The 22,165-nt window shown below is 37.9% G+C and overlaps 1 protein-coding gene across 6 annotated transcripts in view; it reads right to left on the bottom strand.

The window, feature by feature from the left end:
- LOC149564739 (uncharacterized) overlaps nt 1-22,165 on the bottom strand; it is a 165,590-nt gene that overhangs the window by 30,281 nt on the left and 113,144 nt on the right. The gene's annotated exons all lie outside the window — the stretch shown is intronic.

Here is a 22,165-nt window from a genome sequence, read left to right as displayed (position 1 = left end):
TCTATATTTATTCTTTATTTAAACATTACTTCAATCATTTACTTTTTTTCTCAGATCATATATTGCAAGTTTAAAGTTTTCCTATATTTCTTGCCATTTAGAAAACTTTTATTGTACTCATGTTCTAATCAATCTACTTTGAGCATCTTGGACTTCTAAAGTGTTTCGTCCAGGATCAGGTACACTCGCCTCGGTCTTGCAGAGCCGAAAGCGCAGGGGATTTAGATCACATTGATCAATCATGTCAAGTTGGCCTCAAGCGGTTGTATATCCCAGCATCGAGCAGGCAAGGCTCGTAGGATTCCAATCTGCAGTTTTGGAAACCAACAGATCCAATGCCTGAAGGTTTTAACTCATATTTGTTAGCAAAATATACTACTACATTCACCTGATCATTAAATGTCTCTAAAAAATCTCTTCTAAATGTCATATGACATGTGGCTCCACTATCTAACAACAAAGTATCATTCAAACTAGAATTTGAAAAAATAAAAACTTCTTCAATCCCAACATTACAATGTGCTATAACATAATGTGCAGATTCAGGAGGGTTACCTCTGTCTGGTGGCTTCTCCTTCTTGTCACAAATCTTCTCCCATGGAGTCTGACGAAGATTGTGAAAGATCCCTGATGGATCTCTGCTGCAAATCTGCTGTAGATTTATTTTGTTTTTTTGTTTTTTCCTGTTTATTAACATTTTCTTGTAGAACTAGACGGAAGTGCAGAAGAGTTTGTTTGTCTTTGTGTTTTTGATGATTATTCCACATAGAAATGAGAAGTAGCAAATGGCAAGAAAAGAGTCTGAAAATAAATAACAATATGGAGTAAAGTAAGAGTTGATACAAATTGTACCAGGCAGATCTCTGAATTATAGAGCCAAATAAAAGATCCAGTTAATTTCCTCTAACAATGACGCCACAACTGGCTAATGAAAATGGGCTGATAAGATGCAAGAATTTGCTGCTGACTAACCGATTTTTCTATGTATCCAAGTGCTGCAAATGACAGAGTACGGCTGCAAGAAATGGCAGTGTACGGCTCCTAGAATTCACCTCCCATACGCCAAAGAACATGCCCAACAAAACAAACTGTAGGCCCAAGCTGAAGTGGTGTCTACCTTCCTCCTAAATACTATTGAAACTACTGACAAACCAATACCCAATGCTGCTGAGGGTTACGTCCCAGCTAGCAATTACCCTGGAGTTTGTGTCCCAGAATGCAAATCGCTCAAGCAGAGCAAATCTGAAAAGAAGTGTTTGAAAAATATGCATAATCATGAGAAATGGCGCCCATCTCCTTATAACCCCTTGCAAAGCAATTCGAACCCTAAAGTGACCCCCAATTGGTGTTGGCTATAAAAAAATGAATTAAATCTTATTTTAAAGTGACCATGTCACTAGAAAATGACCTTTTCCACCATAGTAATAAATCCGTTCACCGAATTGCCCTGAGACCAAAGAGGAAGATTTAGAGAATTTCAAGACCTTTCCAACGAGCTATCATAACATGGGATACGCATCCAGATGAGGCCAAAATTCTCTTATTACTCCAAAATGGCTATTAACTTAGCCTTATTTAAATATTAAACGCTAACTTAGGAAATATTAAAAATATAACTCAAATAGCCACAAACTACCCAACTGACATCACAAACCATAAAATCATCCTGTCACCTGTTTGTGACTGAAGTTGGAAATCAAGGATCCAGTGGCAGTCTCATCCCTAAAATCTAGGGATGCTCCTAAAATTTAGGAAACAAGCCCTATCCCTCTGAAACTGAACCCAACGGGTCATCTCATGGAAACCCAGCCCTGGGCATGATCATACCTCCTAAAAAGTAGGAATGAACCCCATAAATGTAGGAACTGCCTCCTAAAAACAAGGAACGTCACCCAACTGATCAATACCCACTAGAAAACCAAGTCCCCAACACTGAATAACCATACTGGGTCTCTATCCAACCCTGTTAGCCTACAAGACCCCATAATAAGCTGACTCACATGTCTTTGTTAAACTAAGCTAGAGTGGGGACATGACAGATTGGCACTATGACACATTTTTCTACATCTATAGCATTGTATAGATTGCCTCTCTTTTTGTTGATAATCCCTATGTTGGTGTTGTGGCTAAGAATATTGTCAATCACCTAGATAATTTTAATTCCCCCTGCCTCTAGACTCTCTTCTTCCATGACCTTTCTTCCTACTATCATGTCTGGAAGGCTCATCTTTGGATGTCTGCCCCTGTTGTTTTTGTGCAAGACACAAAGTCTAAACATTTGAAAGTGACCATTTCTTCCCCAATGCTTTTTCTCTCTCTGCAATCTTCTCCACAAGTTTGTTAAATGTTATATCTTTCATCTTTTCACTAGCTTGAAGAGATTCGAGATAGTGTGAATAGGTAGGATAAAGAGCTTTAATAAAAGCATTGAGTTGTAAATCTACTTTTAGACCCATGGCTTCAATATCATGAAATAAAGCCCTGATTTTAAAGGCTAACTTTATCAAATCATTATCTTTCATTTCTAAGTTGAATACCTTCATTAATAATTGAATAATTTCAAGTTCTGAATGAGAATCATATAGATATTTGAATTTTTTTAATGTTGCAAATGCACTCTTACAAGAGATTAAATGTCTACTTACCTCTTCAGTAATGGAGGCAGTAATGAGAGCATAAGCCTTTTTGTCTTTACACTTCTAGATGACGAGTTCCTTTTCATTTTTAGGCTGCTCTGGCTCTTCATTTTCATCTTTCCTTTCACAAATATCATCCCACAAATCATTAAAAATAAGAGTATTTTTAACTTTTCAAAACCATTCATGGTAATTTTCTTTTCCAGAAAGAACTATTCCAACTATTGAAATTAAAGAATGCACTGGAATTGCAATTCAATCTAAATTCCTTTTCTCCAAAAACTTGGCTCTAATACCACTGTAATAGGCCAAAAGAATGTAAATGAAATGCACACACCAGCAAATTTATTATAACAAGGGGATATATGCAACCTAAAAATTGTTCAGGCGGTTGTGTACAACTATATAAATCGTTACATAAGTAAACTACCGGAAAACTACTTCCTAAAAAATAAATAAAATAAAGATATCCCGAAGGATTAGTTAGTAGAAGCCCAATCTGGTTATGGGTGTGAAGTCTTCGTGTAGCTGTGGTCATGTAAATTGTGGATGACACCCTTCAAGAAATTGATATTATTTGGGAAGTTCTTAAAAAAATGATGAATTCTAAATAGTGTGCAATGAAAAAAAACTCGAAGAATGTATTGTACTTGATCTTTTGTAAAGAGTGCATCCCATATGCCTCGGTAGATGGATTGTTTTCCATATGAGCTCAATTATTATTGTTCAGAATAACATCTCAGAGATGGTTTCACCGTCATTACAATGTATTTTCGCTAAAGTCTTTGAAGGGTTTGTGGTAAGCCAAAACCACTTGTTTGGTTGGAAAACCTAAAAGCCCGTTGAAAGGTTTGTGGTGAGCCCAAACCATTTGTTTAGGTGAAAAACCTAAAAGTCTATTGAAGAGTTTTCCGTAAGCCAAAACAACTTGTTTGGCTGAAAAACCTAAAGCAAAAGCTTATATTGTAAATGGGTACATGGCTCAATGTCGGAACCTAATCCATCTGATTTTTGGAGGAGAATTATTTAAATTTATTCTTGTAATTTCTCCCAAATAAAAATGCACCAGTGCTAGAAATTAAAGAAGGGAGTTGGAAGAACTAATTACTCAGCCTCCACCTCATCAAGTTGTTATAACTGAACTGCTGTTGGTCAAGAATCTCATCACAAATCTTTCCACCTGTTCAAGACATTTCTAGTTCTTAGCATACCTGCCCATAATCCAAGTATGAATTCTAGAAACTTCCTTTTCATAGCGGAAGCTATGTAATCTGTTATTTTGTGTGCAACCAGATCTATGTGAATATTTAAATTTATCTCTTTGTTATCTGCTGTCACCATTTTTTCCCTAGTTCTATTTTTCAATAGATACACAATTCTTTGTACTTTGTTCATGAATGAAAAGCTATGTTTTGGCCAAGTGAATTGTATTATTCTTCTCATACAAGAGAGAACTCTTCTCATGTTCTGCCTAATTATTGTTATAGCAACAACATTTGCTTAGTGTTGGCGTAAACCATATTCCATTGTTTGTTTGGTTCGGTAATTGGAATAACTATCCTCAACGGCCTGCAGATAACATTGTATAAATTTCTCCGTAAGATGAATAAAAATTCAATGCATTTACCTTTACGTTAATTTTTGTATCAGAGCCTATGTTGTACATGTAAAACTGTATGCTTTTATCTATTTGAACACCAAATATACTGCTGTCTGAATCTTACGATCAGATGAGTGAAGTGGATGTTAGATATGACATATTGGTGCCAGCATTGATTGTTATTGGCGTCAAAAAAATCCAATACTAATATTCTGTTGGTATCAATTATTGTGTAACATATTTTTGATATATGTCAATCAAATGGATGATAGTATGGTCAGACTGGCAGAAGCATTACTCCGAATGTAGACATCCCCCATTTTCTGTTCATATTGGTCTTTGTGAATCCAGTTAACTATATCAGCTCTCTTGGCGGAAATTTCCTGATACAGTTCGTTTGGTCATCACCAAGAGTATATATGACAGAACAATCTACATTCCCTGCTGATTGCCCAACTTGTGCGCCTGATTATTTTGGTCTGCTTATCAATACACGTGTTGACTCTTGGACGGTTGATTAGGATTGAGCTGATTGTAACAGGCCAAAAACATTTACTACAGAGACGGATTTTAATTAAATAAGGTCCAAACTGTTGAGACAGTTGGATTAAAACTATAGAAATAGTTATTAAATTAACCTTTCAAAACTACTTTCTAGATAATTAATAAAATAAATATCTCTAAGGATTAGTTCTCATTCCTCCCTTAATTTGAAGGGATATCTTTCATGTCAAGTAGCATTGGGAACCCCTCAAACTTGATGCATCCCAGTGCTTTGGTAAAGATATCAACTATGTGCTCTTCAATGGAATAGTGTTTCAACTATATGGTTTCAGCCTCAACATAATGTCAATAAAGTGATATTTTATTGATATGCTTTGTTCAATCATAAAATCTAGGGTTCTTGGCCAATTGTATTGCACAACTATTATCAACAAATAAATGTGTTGAAGTTATTTGTTTTTCCTGCAAATCATCGAGGATTTTCCTAAGCTGCACAACATTTTTTGTGGCTTGAGCTGCCGCTACATATTAGATTCAGCAGGATCTCTTTGTTTCATTGATCTCTAAGTGATATAAGTTGATCCTAGAGTCATCAAATCACCACAAGTAGATAACCCATTTTCTTTGTCACCGAGTCAGAATAAGCAGTAAGATGGATGTCTGAAACTTTTGAATATTTTATGCCAACAGTCTGAGTTCCTTTTTTAATATTTAAATACTCATTGTGCTGCAGTCCAATGTCCTTCACATGGTTGATGCATAAATCTGGTCAAAATAAGTATTTTTAGGACCTTTTTACTTGTTTTAGTTTCCATTTAAGGATTTTTGTAAGGTTTGGCAACCTTGGGAGCAAGTTTCATGGTCAAACACTTAAAGAGGCAAAAGTTGCTCAAAAATTGTCAATATTGTCATTGACAACATTTTGTTGAATTCGAAAAACTTTTCAGTTGGAGCTTGGTAACTGTCTAAAGTAGTTGGGATAGGAGTTGGGATGTGTTTATAAGGTCATCATCAACTTTTTTTGGAAGGTCGGAAGTTTGAGCAATTTTGGGTGTACGGACTGAACAACGAGTTTAGAGTTACAATTTTTTATTTCTGAGCATTTTGGTAATTTAATGGATTGAGATTGTCTTGGTGATATGTAGAAGCGTTAGGAGGATTCATTCTAAGGTTTTGTGCATCGTTAGTTTGTGATCTTATAAGTTTCTTGTTGCCTAAATAAAATATTTTGTCTTCATGCTGTTCTGAATCAAGTGATTGAGAAAAATGGGGTCATAGCTCCTCTTCCCACCATGGGATCTGTACAATCTCTTGGAATTAGGAGGGCGACTCTTTGTGCATACTGAACAGTGAAAGAGGGGCCCTGGGAAGCAAGGTAAGTGTTTTTGTGTTGATGCCCTAGCCGAGCCAAAGATGCATGGCTAGGGATCATAGTATACAACAAAGGTGATAGGAGTGGTTGAACGTTTGTGATACTTCAATCAGAGCTTGGAGTGAGTTGAAGGAAGGTCTGGTGAAGCCCCAACTTCAATGGAAGGCTTGGGTGAAAGTTCTATGGAAGGAAAAACCTACTTGTTATCAGATAGCCTGGAAAAACCGTTAAAACCCTTGCATTTAGGCTTAATTTGTGGTCGTATTGTATGAATAGGTTGAGAACCCTAGACCACCAAAATCTTTGAGTTCTTTAAAAAGGGTGCCTGGATCAATGGTTTATTTGACCCCTTATTAAGGACTTTTGCAAGTTATTTGAGTGTTTCTTCATTTGGAGGGCTAATTGCTTGTAGCCTTTTTACAAGCAATTTTGTGCAATTCGATGTCTTTCTTGGAACTCATTTAGGGTTTCATTCCCAAATGTGGCAGTAGGTTTTGGGAAGTGTCTTAGTGTCATATGGGATACCTATACTTCTATTTTAGGTGTTGATCATGAAGGTGGGGTGGTTTGTGGATTTAGTGGAGAGGAATCAATAAAGCCAAAGAAATCATAAGAAGTTGTGAAGGTATGGTAGATCTACCTAGTTGGTGTGCACTAGTTGAATGGACTAGGACCTTAGTGTTAGTATCCTACAGGGAGTAGGGTGACTAGCAACCCTATCAGCTCTAGAGAAAGACCTAAGGAGACCCTAGAGGAAGCTAGGGTAAGAGCAAGACTTTGTGTCACATCAGAGTAGTATCAGAGCAAGTTAAAGACCTGGGAAGGAGATGTATCTATCTAGCTACTGGAGAGTTAGTTGATGAATCAAGTATAGTGACTAATACAAAGCTAGCTAAGGAAGTTGATGAGAAAAAAGAGAAGAATAGACTCTTGGAAGAAGAGGTAAAGGTTGATGTAGTTGCTGATGCAACCAGGAAAAAGGAAGAAGATAACATTGACAATGGTAAAGATGTGGCAAAAGAAAATGTTGTCCCTGAACCAGACCCTATCTTGAATGAAGAGCCTTTCTTGAAGGCCATAAAATCCCTAAGAGGGAAAGCCTTAGAAGGTGTGCCACTATTTAGTGGGAAGATGGACATTAATGTAGTGATGGATTGGATAGATGGGTTGGAGAACCATTTTGAATGTGAAGGGGTGTCAGAGGACAAAAGATTAAAGTGGCCACATCAAGACTTAGAGGACCGGCATTGACAAGGTGGAAATATGTCCAAGATGAGAGGATTAGTATGGACAAGAAGCCTATAGCCAATTAGAATGCAATGGTAACTAAACTAAGGGAGAACTTCCTACCAAAAGACTATGAGATTTAGCTTCATAAAAGGAGACAAGGACTGAAACAAAAAGAGTTGGACATGGCCTCTTATATAGAGGAGTTTCATAGATTATGCCTTACATCCAAGAAGCAAGAGAATGAGCCAATAAAAGTGGCTAGGTACTTGGGTTGTTTGAAGTGGAATATCCAAGAGGAGCTTAGTTTGTGGACACCTACTATTGTTAAAAAATGTCATCAACTAGCCCTGAAGGTGGAGGAAAAGCATAAGAAGAAAGGGGATTCCAACTTCAAAGATAGAGGCAAGGGTAGAAATCAGATAGGACAAAGAGGAGGTTACCATGGTAAAGGTAATAAGCAGAGGAACCAAGGTAAGAACAAGCTCACTGAGAAAGCTACTAAAAGCACTCCTAGAGGGGGTTATAGTAGAGGAAGAGGTAACCAAAGAGGCTCTAATAGGGGCAGAGGATCTGATAGAAGTAACTCATACTTTTCTAGTATAAAGTGTTACAATTGTGGTCAATTAGGTCATCCAACATATAGATGCCTTGAGAAGCCCTCTTCTTCAAACCATGACAAGAGAGTGGCATATGCACAAGAGGATAACTCTAGCTGTAAGGAGAATGAAGTGCATCATATAGAGTCTAAGAAAGGTGAGAACCTTATATTTAGGAGGATATTGATAAGCAACCTACTCTTGATGAACTTAAGCATAGGAGAGCTTTGTTTAGGATCAAATGCAAGATCCTTGGGAAAGTTTGTAAGGTGATGGTGGATTCAAGTTCTACTTATAATATAATATCAGAGGAGGTAGTTTAGAAGCTTAAACTAAGTTACCCCATGTGAATCCATACAAGGTGACTTGGCTCAACAAAGGTCAAAGCATATTGGTGAATGAGCAGACTTGGGTTGACTTCTCCATAATAGGGTACAAGGATATGCTATTGTGTGACATCTTATCCATGGATTCTTGCCATTTGTTGCTAGGCAGGCTCTGGCATTATGACAGAGAGGTAGTGTATGATGGGAAGGTAAACTCCATATCATTCAAGAAGGGAGGAAGAACTTTTAAAATTCCAATCTTTGTTGGAGGAAGAAGAACCAAAATCTAAGGTGCCTAGTGTGTTGTTATGCAGTGGGAAAGAATTGATTAAGGAAAGATGAAGAGAGCCAAGGCTATGCAGTGGTGCTGAAGTCCAAGGGAGAAGACAAGACAATCAAGGACCCTTTGCCTGCAGAGGTTCAAGCATTGCTTGAAAAATACAATGACATTGTGAGTGATGGCACTCCTGCTACCCTACCTCCGAGAAGAGTCATAAGCCATCAAATAGACTTTGTTCCTAGTGCATCCTTACCAAACAAGGCAGCATACAAACTTACTCTAGACCAAAAATTAGAAGTAGCAAGACAAGTGCAAGAGTTTATGGACCAAGATCTGATCAAGAAGAGCATAAGCCCATGTGTAGTCCCTATCATTCTAGCATCCAAAAAGGGAGGAAAATTGAGATTAAGTACAAACTCAAGGGTTATAAATAGGATCACAATCAGGTATAGGTTTCCCATTCGTAAGATTGAGGATCTCATGGATTGTCTTGGAGGAGCAATTTACTTCACAAAATTGGACTTGAAGAGCGGATTCCACCTAATCAAGATTGGGTGAGATGAGTGGATAACAACATTTAAGATAATTGATGGTCTCCATGAATGGATTGTGATGCCATCTAGCCTCTCAAATGCTCCTAGCACATTCATGAGGCTCATGAATGAAGTTCTTAAAGAATTCACTAGAAGGTTTGTGGTTGTATATCCAGATGATATACTCATCTTCAACAAGACAAAGGAAGAGTATATCAAACATATAGAAGCAGTATTGTAGAGACTTCATGAGGAGACCCTTGCTATAAACCTTGAGAAGTATGACTTCTTCAAGCAAGAGCTTGTGTACTTGGGCTTTATGGTGTCTCAGGGATCCTTGAAGATGGATACAGAGAAGGTCGTTTCTATCCTTAACTGGCCATCACCTACTACAACTACTCAAGTAAGAAGTTTTCATGGTCTAGCACAATTTTATAGGAAATTCATTAGGAATTTTAGTGGCATATGTGCACCTTTGCTAGATACCATAAAGGGTTTGGTCAAGTCTAAGTTCTATTAAGTATCAGAATTTGCACCCAATACTGAGTTTTGAAAGTTCAGTAATTATGACTTAACATGGGAATCACTTCACTTTGTGGGACATGCAAATGAAATGAGACCTATGGATTCTAGGCCGGCTCCTATTGGATATTCGGTGATATTTCCAAGATCCTAACTTAAACTTAGGGAAAAAGGAAGAAAATGCTGAAAATGAACCTAAACCTACAGTCTAAACTAAGAGATGGTGATACACCAAAATGATGATGAAAACTCAAACACACCTAACAGAGAAGGATCAAATAGCTACTTGAAGTACATCCAAAACACTTCTTTCTGTAAAGATCTACATAAATAATTTGTAATAAGGTTTGAAGAATGAATCAATTTCACCTTTAAAAACACAAATTACAACCTGCAGATAGACTTACTTTCCTTCAACCAGGTGCTGGAATGAGATAGAATAGCAAGGAATAATGACAATTCACAGATTATTCTATCAAATCATTTTGACATCACACACAAAACTGCAAGAAGACAGGAGGTTCAAATTGATGCCAAAATAACATGAACACAAATACTGTCACCTATACTGAATTTCCACAATGAATTACAAACTTCTACAACTAAGAGATAAGGACTCAAAAAAGTCACAAAAACCTCTATGCATAATCATAACTCCTTCAAATGAGTTCAAAAACTCACTAAATACAAACTCAGCCCCTTGGGTTGAATGCAAAAAGATAGCCCCAAAATGAGGGCTTAGAAACTTCAAAAAATGAAGTCTCATCACTCATTTGACTCCAGTAACTCATAACTACCCTCATGACTCATTAGAAACCACCCCAAAACACTCCAACAGGTCATAAAGACCCCTCAACTACCATGGTGAAGTCAAACTCGACCCCCAGATTCCTCCTAAAAAGACTCCTAATGTTTGCAACTGATTCTTTCAATTAAGACCATGACATATGGAATTAACCCAGTCACTTTCATTTTGCATCAAAAATAGGAAAAATATTAAATGATTTACAATTTATCATTTAAATATTTTTCCTTTACAATATTATAATCATGCAAAAGGAAAGAAATAAATGAAACAAAAATTCCTTAAAAACCTAAGGCATAAACATATTAAACCGCCCCCCCTTTTATATTCAAAACAACTAAAAAGGGATTAAAATCCCATTTGCAAACCCATAGATTCCAAAAACTTATGAAAAAATGCAAAGGAAATACCAATTCTTTGTAACCCTAAAAACTTTCATTTTGGCATTTTGCAATTGGAAGGAATTGGAAAGGCTAGGAGGAAGAATGAGGGTTTTAGTCTTCTTGCGCGCTGCCATTATTAAAGATTTTGCTGGTTTTTAAACCGCCATTAGAGGGATTTACTAGTACAGTTTCTTGGTTTTTTAATGGCCACCACTAGAGAGATTTGTTCATTTTTTGAAGTCACCACTAGAATAGAATTTGCTGGTCTTTGCCAGAAGCATGGTAAGAAAGTTATGTTGAAGCATTCGTTTTATTGTTTGAGCGGCCATATTTGGCTTGATGTTCTTGGAAATCTTTATATTAATCTCATTCCCTATACTTTCAAATAGCATTTGGAGTTTTAAAGGCCACCCTAAGAGGGATTTGCTGATTTATCTCTTCATTCAGTGCCAACATTATTTGAGAAATCCGTTGGTTTCCTATGTTGCATCATGGTGTGAGTTCACTGGTCTTCAATGAAGCCGTCATGCATGAAAATGGAAGGTATTTTGAAGCATTTTTCTATTCATGTTTGAAATATTTTGTTGGCTTTGAGAGAGATACTAGAGCCCAATTTAGAATTGGGGCTCGCCATGTCTACATCTGAAGTAATGTCTTTCTTTGCTGGACTGGCAACGTATTCTTGATATGATCCACTCAACTCCTGTACCATGCCTTTGCTCTCAGTGATATGATGGTCTAATGCCTCAGCTTTAGGATCATTTCTTCCACTGTTATCTTCAGCTTCTTTGGGCTGGGTTGCTTCAGATATGGTTGAGGGGCCAAAAATCCTAGCAAACATGTGCACTTCCTTGTTACCTTCATTGACATTTTGATTCACCGATGGATTCATTTCATCTTTTTTAGCCATCTTGCTATCATCTGGTGACAAAATTCTAGGGTTTGGAGAAGGATATGACTCTAGTACACCAGTCATACTTCTTCCTGAGCTCTTCTGTGGCCTTAGTTGATACAGAGGCATGGAAATAGAATGCTGATGGTGTCCAAATTGTCCATAGTTTGAACCCTTGGATCCTTCCTCATCGAAGTTAGAATTTCTGGGTGTCCTATTTAATTCTCTCAAGTCTAGCATATCCAAAACAAGAGAAGTAACATGAATATATGTCTCTGTAGTTGATCCAAGCCTGTTCAACATTTTTGCACACTGCACCCTCAATGGAAAGTAATGAGCAGTGAGTACTAATCAGGCAACTCCACCAATTATCTGAGCTACTAGATATGCTAATGGCTAAAGATCATCCTTCCCTGCGTACCTTAGTTTTCATAGTGATGCCATTCCTTAAAATCAGTGCCAATTGTCGAATGAATACAAATGTATGTTGGTATGCACTAGCTAGATTTACCCTGTACAACTCAACCACATAGTTTCCAAGAAATTGAATTTGCTGCAACTTTGCTGAATTTACAAACTTACAGTTTGCAATATAAGCTTTATAGATACCTTTCAAACAAGCTTTAAGACAATCAGATCCCATCCATACAGCCATGCACAAATAAATAAAAATGAGACCACAGAGAGAGCTCCTTTTCCGCTACCTCAAAAATGCAATGCAGCCTAATTTTTGCCCATTGTCTTGTTTGCTTCCATTCTAATATGGAGTCCTTTCCAACAGAGCTAGAAATTCCCAACAACTTTCTGAAAATACCATCAATTTCTATAAGAACGAACACCATAACCTGACTAAATACGTTACTCGTCATGACTCCTAGGTTTGGACCAAAAACATCTGTATCACTATCACCATAATGGCATGCCATTCGAAAAGCTTGCATAAGTGACTGACAAGCACCCAAGCTTTGATCCTCCAATATTGCTTTGCACCAACCATCTACAATTATGGTTGTAATGATCTTCCTTGATAGCTGCTTAACATCTTTCCTGTCACTCTTGTCATCTTCTTCAAGTTTATCATTATTTTCATCGCTAAACTGAAGAAGTTCCTTGCCGGGATCCCTTTTAAATTTATCTCACTGGTGAAGATGACTGTCTTCTTTGAAGAGACCTAACTAAATACCTATCTTTTTCAGCATAATACTATTTAGCTATATCTGAGCCCTGCTGTTCAAAATTCAAAACGTTCATCAGCAGTGAGAATACTCAAGACTTACAAGGGAATACTTTGTTTTTCCAGCAACTCACTCTCTAACAGATAACTAATTCTCTTCATGGCACCAATATCAAAGACGGTTTCTCTTATTGTTTTCTTTGTTTCTTTTGAATACATTGTGAGTTACAACAGTGATAATGATGTTCAATGTGATAATGATAATTATTTCATAAGGTTCGAGCACAGGCTCATGACACTCATGAAACTACTCTCTTGTGATTGCAAGCTTTATAATAAAAGGTTTCATATCAGAGTTAATATGTCCCTTTAACATTATATTTTCTACTTTTTGTATTAGAGCACTTAGAATACATTTTGTTGTTTTTATATGTATTCAGAACAGGCAAGATATTGCATGTGTGGGTACATAGTCACGGATAATTAATCATTGTTTAGATCTTTTAAGATCTAACCCCATTTTTCCCATGCAGGAGAACGAAGACCCGAAGCTTGTTAGATCAAGAGCTGGACCAAAAGTGGCAACAAAGCACATTTAACCAGTCAGAGGTTGAAAGGCAATGATTGGTTACATCTGACATTACCTTCTTGTGCTATGTTTTTCTTATTCTCAATATTTATAAAAGTAGTAGTCAGACTCATGACTTGTGTGAGAGTTTCAATTTCTAGCATTTTTCCATTCATTTCATACTTTTGTAAAAATGAAAAGTGTACATATTAATTGATGATTTATACAATAAACATTATATCTCTTTTGCTCATGATTTTATATATGATTGCAAAATGATGAAATGTGAATAAATAGAAAATGAATGTTTTATTCTGCAATTCTTTCTATGATGTTACTTGAAGTAAAATTTTCACCATGTGTAAAATTTTAGTAACAAGTTCAAGAGGACCTTAGAAGTAGAGAAATCTTTTGAAATGTTAAAGAAGCAAGTAGATACCCAACATATTTTTCAATTGCCTAGTTTTGAGAAACTTTTCACCATAGAGTGTGATGCAAGTGGCCTAGCAGTAGGGGGAGTATTGGTAGGCTAGTAGCCTTCTTTAGTGAAAAACTTCATGAGGCCAAAAAGAAGTATTTCTCCTATGACTTAGAACTCAATGCCCTAGTTCAATCTCTCAGGAAGTGAAGGCATTACCTATTGCCCAAGGAATTTGTTCAATTCATTAACAATCAAGCTCTCAACTACATCAGTATTCAAGAGAGGTTGAGTAATAGGCACTTGAAATGGATGGCGTGCTTACAAGCTTTCACCTTCACTATCAAGCATAAGAAGGGGAAAATGAACAAGGTGGAAGATGTATTGAGCAAGATATTACTAACAATCCAAGAGGTTCAATTGCATAGCATTGGGATAGATAGCTTCAATAGTCTCTACAAGGAAAATGAAGACTTTGTAGAAGCATATAAGATATGTTTTGATTTTGAAAACTATTCCATTGCAAGTTCTCAAAATTTATCTTACAAAATGGGTTTCTATTTAAGGGTAACCAATTATGTGTACCAAGGGGATCAATAAAGGAGAACCTAATTCAAGAAAAGCATTATGGGAGTCTCAGTGGACACTTTGGTGTGAGTGAAACCTTATAAATAGCCCAAAGATTCTACTATTGGCCTAAACTAGTCAAAGATGTGACAAAGTATGTGGAAAATGCATGGTATGTATGAAAGCTAAGGGTGGTATGAGTAATGAAGGTCTTTATCAGACCTTACAAGTCCCAAATAGGCCATGGGAGTCTATGAGCATGGACTTCATAGTAGTACTGCCCAGGACAAAATAGGGTTATGAAAGTGTCTATGTAGTTGTTGATAGGTTCAGCAAGATGGGCACTTCATTCCATGTAAGACTACCAATGATGCAAACCACATTGCACATTTGTTCTTCAAAGAGGTTGTGAGGATTCATGGACTTCCATTGAGCATAGTTTTAGATAGGAATGTAACATTTATGAGTCACTTTTGGAAGACTTTATGGAGCAGACTTGGTACTAATCTTTCTTTTTGATCAGCCTACCATCCCCAAACAGATAGTCAGACTGAGGTGGTAAATAGGGTGCTAGGTAATCACTTGAGTTGCCTAACTAAGGTGTATAGGTAAACATGAGATGTCTTATTCCCCAAGAAGAGTATGCTTACAATGATAGTTCCTAGGTAATCACTTGAGTTGCCTAACTAAGGCGTACAGGTAAACATGAGATGTCTTATTCCCCAAGAAGAGTATGCTTACAATGATAGTTCCTTTAAAATTATGTATGGAATGCATCCAAGGGGTGAGTGTGAGTTGAGGGATCTTGGAGGAATGGAAAATAGAAGTGGACATGTTGAAGATTTTGCCAAAACAATGAGAGAAATCCAAGAGCAAGTTGAGAAGACTATACAAGATAATACTAAAAAATTGAAAGCCAAGGTAGATGAAAGATGGAAAGATATTTAGTCTATTGTTTGAGATTATGTCATGGAGCATTTGAACAAATCCAGGTTGCAAAAGGGTTTGCCAACTAAGCTCCAAACAAAAAGAGTGGGGCCTTGCAAAATCTTGGCCAAATATGGAGCCAATGTCTATCAAATTGATTTACCATCAGATTTGGGATCTCTACTGTCTTCAACGTACAAGATTTGGTTGAATTCAAGGGTCCAATATCTTAGAGTAGTCAGGGAGTTAGTGCTGATCTATGCCTATTGTACAACATTCATCTAGCAAGTTCCAAGTTGAACAAGTGTTGGATTCTAGAGTTAAGAAGGCAACTATGCACTAGGTGTACATGGAGCACCTCATCAAATGGAAGGGTAAACTTGATTCAGAAGCAACTTTGGTTGCCAAGGCAGATCTCAACAAGGCATGCATCTCCCAAAACCTATTGTCAATAGCAGTGACTGTTTTCTTTTGTGGGGCGGTATGGTGAAAGGGCACCTAGGTAGTCTAATGAAAGACCTAAATCTCCTAGGGTATTTTGTCTTGTAGTGCTGCTACCCACACCACTAGCTGAATAATAGGGCTAACCTAGTCCTAGGTTGAGGTGAGTTAATGTGAGCAAGTTTCATAAGGACTAAATTGCTCATAGTTTCTTAATTAGGTCTTATTGAGCATCTTTTTGTTTTGAAGGGTAGGATGGCCAAAAAGTATTTTTAGGACCCTTTTACTTGTTTTATTTTCCATTTAAGGATTTTTATAAGGTTTGACAACCTTTGAAGCAAGATTGAGGGTCAAAGACTTAACGACTCAAAAATTGCCAATGTTGTCATTGACAACATTAACAACTTTTTTTTTGCATTTGAGAAAATTGTCAGTTGGAGATTGGTAACTATTTGAAGCAGTTGGGATGTGTTTATAAGGCCATCCTCCACCTTTTTTGGAAGGTCTAAAGTTTGAACAATTTTGTATTACAATAATAGATAAAGTCATCTATTATTAGTTAATGGTTATCTTGTAAATATCTTAAGCTTTAGTTTGCTTTCATTTTTTGTTTTCTCTAGAACAGAATGTTTTTATTCTCTTCATTCATTGTTTTGTATAAATTGACCTCTTGGTCTCTGTAAATAACAAGCAAGTATTTACATCTTTGACATGATTCAGTTTTTGAAACTATTGGTGATTTCTTATATGTGGATTCTGACACGTCCCATATTTTCTACTCGACCTGTGCGCATTTTCTTATTGAGCTGGACATTTCTAAGGGCCTCCTTGAGGTGATTTTCTTGCATTCCTCGAGAAGTTCTTTGACACAAATGTCGGATTTCGAAGGTATCCCCTTTCGATGCAGGAATTGCCACTTGATTGGTCACATTGCTACTAGGCGTGTTGCTAGGAAGTCTAAATCTAGGCGACCACCTTCTTGGTGGTCAGGGGCCTCTTCTAAGCACTATACAGTGAAACAATCCTTGGATACTTCTATGGATTCTGTGGCTGAGGTCTCTCCTGGCAATCATTTGGAGCTGGTGGTAGAGGAGGTGGTCTCTACCCCTATTTCAGATGCTCTTACTAAGAGCCAATTGTCGTTTGATTCTCATAGGGAGATTGGTGAGGCTTCGGCGCCCCTCAGGAAATTGTTGAGGCTGCAAAGATTGAGGATGGGTGGATAGCGGTTAAGAGTAAGAGATATAAGCCTTCTACTCCCCCTTTAGATATGAACCTTTGGTCGTGTAAGGGAAATTTCAAATCAAAAGGAAAATCTTAAGTTCCCCTGTTCTGACTGGTTTTTTGTGGTGGTAAGCGGGTTGTGACACTGGCTCGCCAGTTACTGGTCTGGAAGGTTTTTTTGGTTGCTTTGCTTTCCAGTCTGTTTACTTTCCAGGTTCTAATGTATTTTCTGGTTGCTTTTTCTGGACACATCTATTGGTTTCAGGTCCTAGTAAAACCTGGTTTAGATGTTCAGCTAGTTTCAGGTCCTTTTACAACCTGGTAGGGCTTCATAGTATATCTTTCTTTTTGATGTAAAGGGTTTCAAGGTCCCTTCAAAACCTATTTTTACCTTAATCTAAAACAAGCAAGTATTTACCAATTACCCTATAATATGGTATCAGAGCCAATACTTGAATTTCTTTGAAAATTTTATAATTTCATTGGAAATTATTTGCTAAAAATTTTCAAACTATTTTCTAAGGTTTTTCTCAAATAGCATGTCTAGGGTTTTAGACTTTTTAGAGAAATTCATTTGTGAAAAATTTGAGTTTTGGCTACGTCTTTTTCTAAAAATCGTGATTCTGAGAACTTGTGTATTTTCCTCCAATTCGCGACCTACAAATCGCGTCCGATTTCTTGTTGGAAACTTGCAATTTCTTGGTGAAGGGTCTCGGCCTTGCTATCAAACATGATTCTCTGCAAATCATTGTCGTTTGACATTTATTTTACAGCTCACATCTGCAAATTGGGTCATTTCTTTTATGCAGCATGATTTGTATCCAAGACCCAGCTCTATGTTTTTAAAAAAACGACGACTCCTGTCATATCTGAGAATCATTTGATGGTCAAACATGACTTTTTTGGTGTCATATCAGCCTCTAGTCACACTCTGGGCCGCAGAAACGACCATTTTTTCCAAGAAATCTGTCATTTTTCTGCACATTTGACCTTCAATCTGACGACTGATGTTTTTCTCGAAACCCTAATTTTTGGGGTCGAAATTTTTCTGATTGCAGATTCTTGGTGGGTTTTTCGAGAGCTCAACTGAATTCTCATCCATTTTTCTGGGTGCCTCATTTTTTGAGCCAATGGATCCAGAAAATGACAGTGGATTCCTTTTGGGTTTTTCGAGCTCTCTTCTAGATCACTCTCTACTTATTCTGGGTCTTTAGTATTTTTGCCTGAAAAAATGTGTCTTCACAGATTTTCATAATTTTTCATTGAAAAACGTGTCATGGCATCTCTGATGAATGTTTTTCTTGAGCATAATTCCAAATTCAGTGGCCACAATTATGGAACTTGGAAGCAATGCATCATCGCAATCTTTGAATATCGGAACACCGATCAACTTGTTCTAGGTGTTACGTAGCATACGACTTCTTCGGGTCCTCATCAAGATACATGGGATTTGAATAATCAAGAGGCAATGATGCTTCTCAAATTATCTGTGGTTGATGATCAGCTTTCTCAGATTCCCTCTGGCAAGACAACTGCCAAAATCTAGACACATCTGTAAGGTCTTCATGAGACTTCCGACAAGAGCAAGACATTCTTTCTGAAAAATACTGTATTTTTTATTGTCATGGATGAGCACACCATGCTCTAGGCACACTTGAATCGGATTCAACAAATCCGTGATAAGCTACTTGCAATCGGTGGCAAGATGGAGGAAGAGGATATTGTGGTTATCACTCTTCGGAGTTTACCAAAATCCTATGAGCATTTTATTGAGACTCTCAACATCACATCTACTGGTGTTGATCTGAACTTCATTGATCTCTGCAACCTACTACTTCAGCAAGATCGATGGAAACAACAGTTCGGTAGCAGCTCCAGTTCCACCTCCACTGAACAAGCCTTTGCTGCAAAATCCTTTCAGAAGAATAAGGGCAAGTTTCAACAACCATCTTAGCAGAAGTCTTTTGCTCCAGCAGCTGATGGTTCCAGAAAGAAGAACATTTAATGCAACTACTGCCACAAGTATGGTCACATGAAGGTTGAATGTCGGAAACACTTAGCTGCCCAGTCTAAGCAATTAGGTTTGAACCCAAAGCGAATAGTGCAGAGCACACTAAGCAGGTTGAATCTTCCTTTTACACCTTCATGGCTAAAAGACTTGTAGATCATGTGAAGTCATCTACCTGGTACATTGATTCAGGTGCCTCTTGACATTTCACTCACCGTAGAGGCTAGTTTATTGACTACTAGCCTTATTCAGATTCTATTATTTTTGGTGGTAGAGAAGAGTACACGGTTGTCGGTAAAGGAAACATCTAGATTCAATCTGTTGAGAGGAATCTCATATTCCTTGATGTGTACTACGTTCCAAGGATGGAACTAAATCTAATCTCAGTTGGTCAGTTGCTGCGACATTCTCCACACTTGGCAGTCACCTTCAATTCTCATCAGTGCACCATCACTAATCAGGCGACTAAGTCTGCTATTGCACTAGGTCTTGAGGATCATGGTCTTTTCAAACTTCCTAATTCTGGTGATTCTAAGGACTTACCTATGGCTTCTTGGCGATCTTCTATCAGCACACTTTGGCATCAGTAATATGAGCACTTAAATGTGCATTATCTCTCACAGCTTGCTCCGGATGAGCTTGTTGTTGGTCTACCAGAGATTCAAACTCAACACCTTGGAGTTTGTGATGTATGTCAAGCTGGGAAGCAACATCGAACACCTTTCTCTCATGGTGATTCTTGGCGAGCTTGTCAAGTACTTCAGCTTGTTCATGCCAATATCTGTGGCCCTATAGCCACTCCTTTTGTTGTTGGGTCCAAGTATTTTCTATTGTTTGTAGATGATTTTAGTAGAAAAATGTGGGTGTATTTCCTTAAAAATAAATCAGATGCATTTACTGTATTTCAGAAGTTTAAACCCTTAGTTGAAAAAGAGTCTGGAAAATCTATTATTACTCTTAGATTAAACAATGGGGGGGAATTTTTCTCTAATGCTTTCTCCAGCTTCTTGGATACACATGGCATCCAACGCCAGTTCACCACACCCCACATGTCACAACAGAACAGTGTTGTTGAACGTCAGAATAGGACAATCACCAAGATGGCTCGTTCCATGCTCGAACATAGACATCTTCGGAAGCAGTTTTGGGCAGAAGTAGTTAACACTCTAGTTTATCTGTTGAACGGGTCACCCATAGTGGCGGTCAAAGGTAAAACTCTAGAAGAGGCCTAGTCCGGTCGCAAGCCCAAAATCAATCACCTGAAGGTTTTTGGCTCTCTTGCTTTTGTTTGGATCCCTGATACTTCACGCACCAAGTTGGATGCCAAGAGTCAGAAACTGATGCTTGCTGGATATAGCAGTCTTCACAAAGCCTACTGCCTGATTGATGTTGAGACATCTTGTCTCATATACAGCCGTGATGTATTCTTTGATGAGCAGCGAGGACCATTTATTCCTGTATCTCTTGTTCCTAATCTAGCAAACTAGCCTATGTAGGTTCATGATTTGGGAGTTTGGCTTCCATCAGGTTCACCTAATGGGAGGGCTCCAGTAGCTCTTGTCGCTCCAGTTATTCTAGTGATACCTATATAGACACCTCCAGCTTCTCCTACAGGATCACCATGCTTTGTAGATGCTTCACCTGAGTTTGATCCAACTTCTTCTAATGAGGATCATGCTAATCAAGCATCTCCTAGTACTACTGTTGGTCCTTCTCCTATCTGGCCTAAGTGGTGGGCTAAGACACTTGCTGATCTTCATGATGATGAGCTCATTGATCAAAAAACTGCTCGAAAAAAGAGCAAAACTATAGATTCTATTAACTTCGCTCTTATGGCCAACATTCACAGTGTGTCTAAACCTCAAACATATTCCGAGGCTAAAGAAATTCCAGAGTGGGAACAGGCCATGACATTTGAACACCAGAGCCTGCTAAAGAACAACACTTGGGTCCTTTCTGATCTTCCACCGGGGAACAAACCCATTGGCTGCAAATAGGTCTACAAAATCAAATACAAATCATATGGTACTTTGGATAAGTACAAAGCTCGTTTAGTGACAAAGGGCTTTTCTTAGCATCAGGGCATTGATTTTGAGGAGACCTTTGCTCCTACTGCAAATATTAGCACCATCAGATTAGTCCTAGCCATGGCAGCTCAGTTTGGCTAGAAGGTCCATCAAATGGACATAAAGAGGGCTTTCCTCAATGGTGATCTCCATAAAGATGTCTACATGACGCAACCTCCTGGTTTCAAGGTTGTTGCTAAAGACCATCAGGTTCTTAGATTGGTAAAAGCTCTCTATGGCTTGAAGCAGGCCCCTTGGACATGGTACATCAAGATTGATAAGTACCTCAGTGATCAAGGCTTTAAGGGGAGTTCTTCAAACTCAAATCTGTACATCAAGACTACTGACAGTGACATCCTTCTTTTGGTTATTTATGTGGATGATCTAATCATCACTGGCAGTTCGACATCTTTGATTCAAGGAATCAACCAGAATTTATGCCAGTCTTTTGATATGACTAAACTTGGGCTCATGCATTCTTGCTTAGGTGTTGAAGTTTGGAAACAGTCTTCTGGTATATTCATCTCTTAGTCCAAATATGCCAAGTCCCTGTTAGACAAATTCCAAATGCAGGATTGCAAACCTGCATCTACACCTATGGAGAAAGGTCTCAAGTTATCCGCAAAGTCTAATTCTCCTTCCATTGATGATACTACATACAAGCAATTAGTAGGTAGCCTCATCTACCTCTCTGCTACTAAGCTTGATATCAACCTTGCAGTCAGCTATATTTCACGCTTTATGACAGCTCCTAGGCTAATCATTGGATGGCAGCAAAGCATGTGCTTTGTTATGTGAAGGGCACTTCAAATTATGGATTTCTATACTCTTAGAGTTCTAATCCTCAACTCAATGCGTTCACAGATTCAGATTGGGCAAGCTCTATTGATGATAAAAAGTCAACATCTGGATATGTGTTCAGTTTGCGCTGCGGTGCAATCACATGGACCAGCAAGAAGCAGCAGGCAGTTTCTCTCTCTTCTACAGAGGCTCAATATAAAGGGACTGTTAGGGCAGGATGTGAAGTTGTTTGGCTTCGTCAAATGCTTTGAGATATGCAGATGTCACCAACAGGACCGACTACTTTGTTTGT

The sequence above is a fragment of the Cupressus sempervirens genome, chromosome 3 (assembly GCF_028749045.1).
Source record: "Cupressus sempervirens isolate cs-2001-9-10 chromosome 3, ASM2874904v1, whole genome shotgun sequence".
In the NCBI taxonomy this organism is placed as follows: Eukaryota; Viridiplantae; Streptophyta; class Pinopsida; order Cupressales; family Cupressaceae; genus Cupressus; species Cupressus sempervirens.
This window is presented reverse-complemented; position numbering and strand designations above follow the sequence as displayed.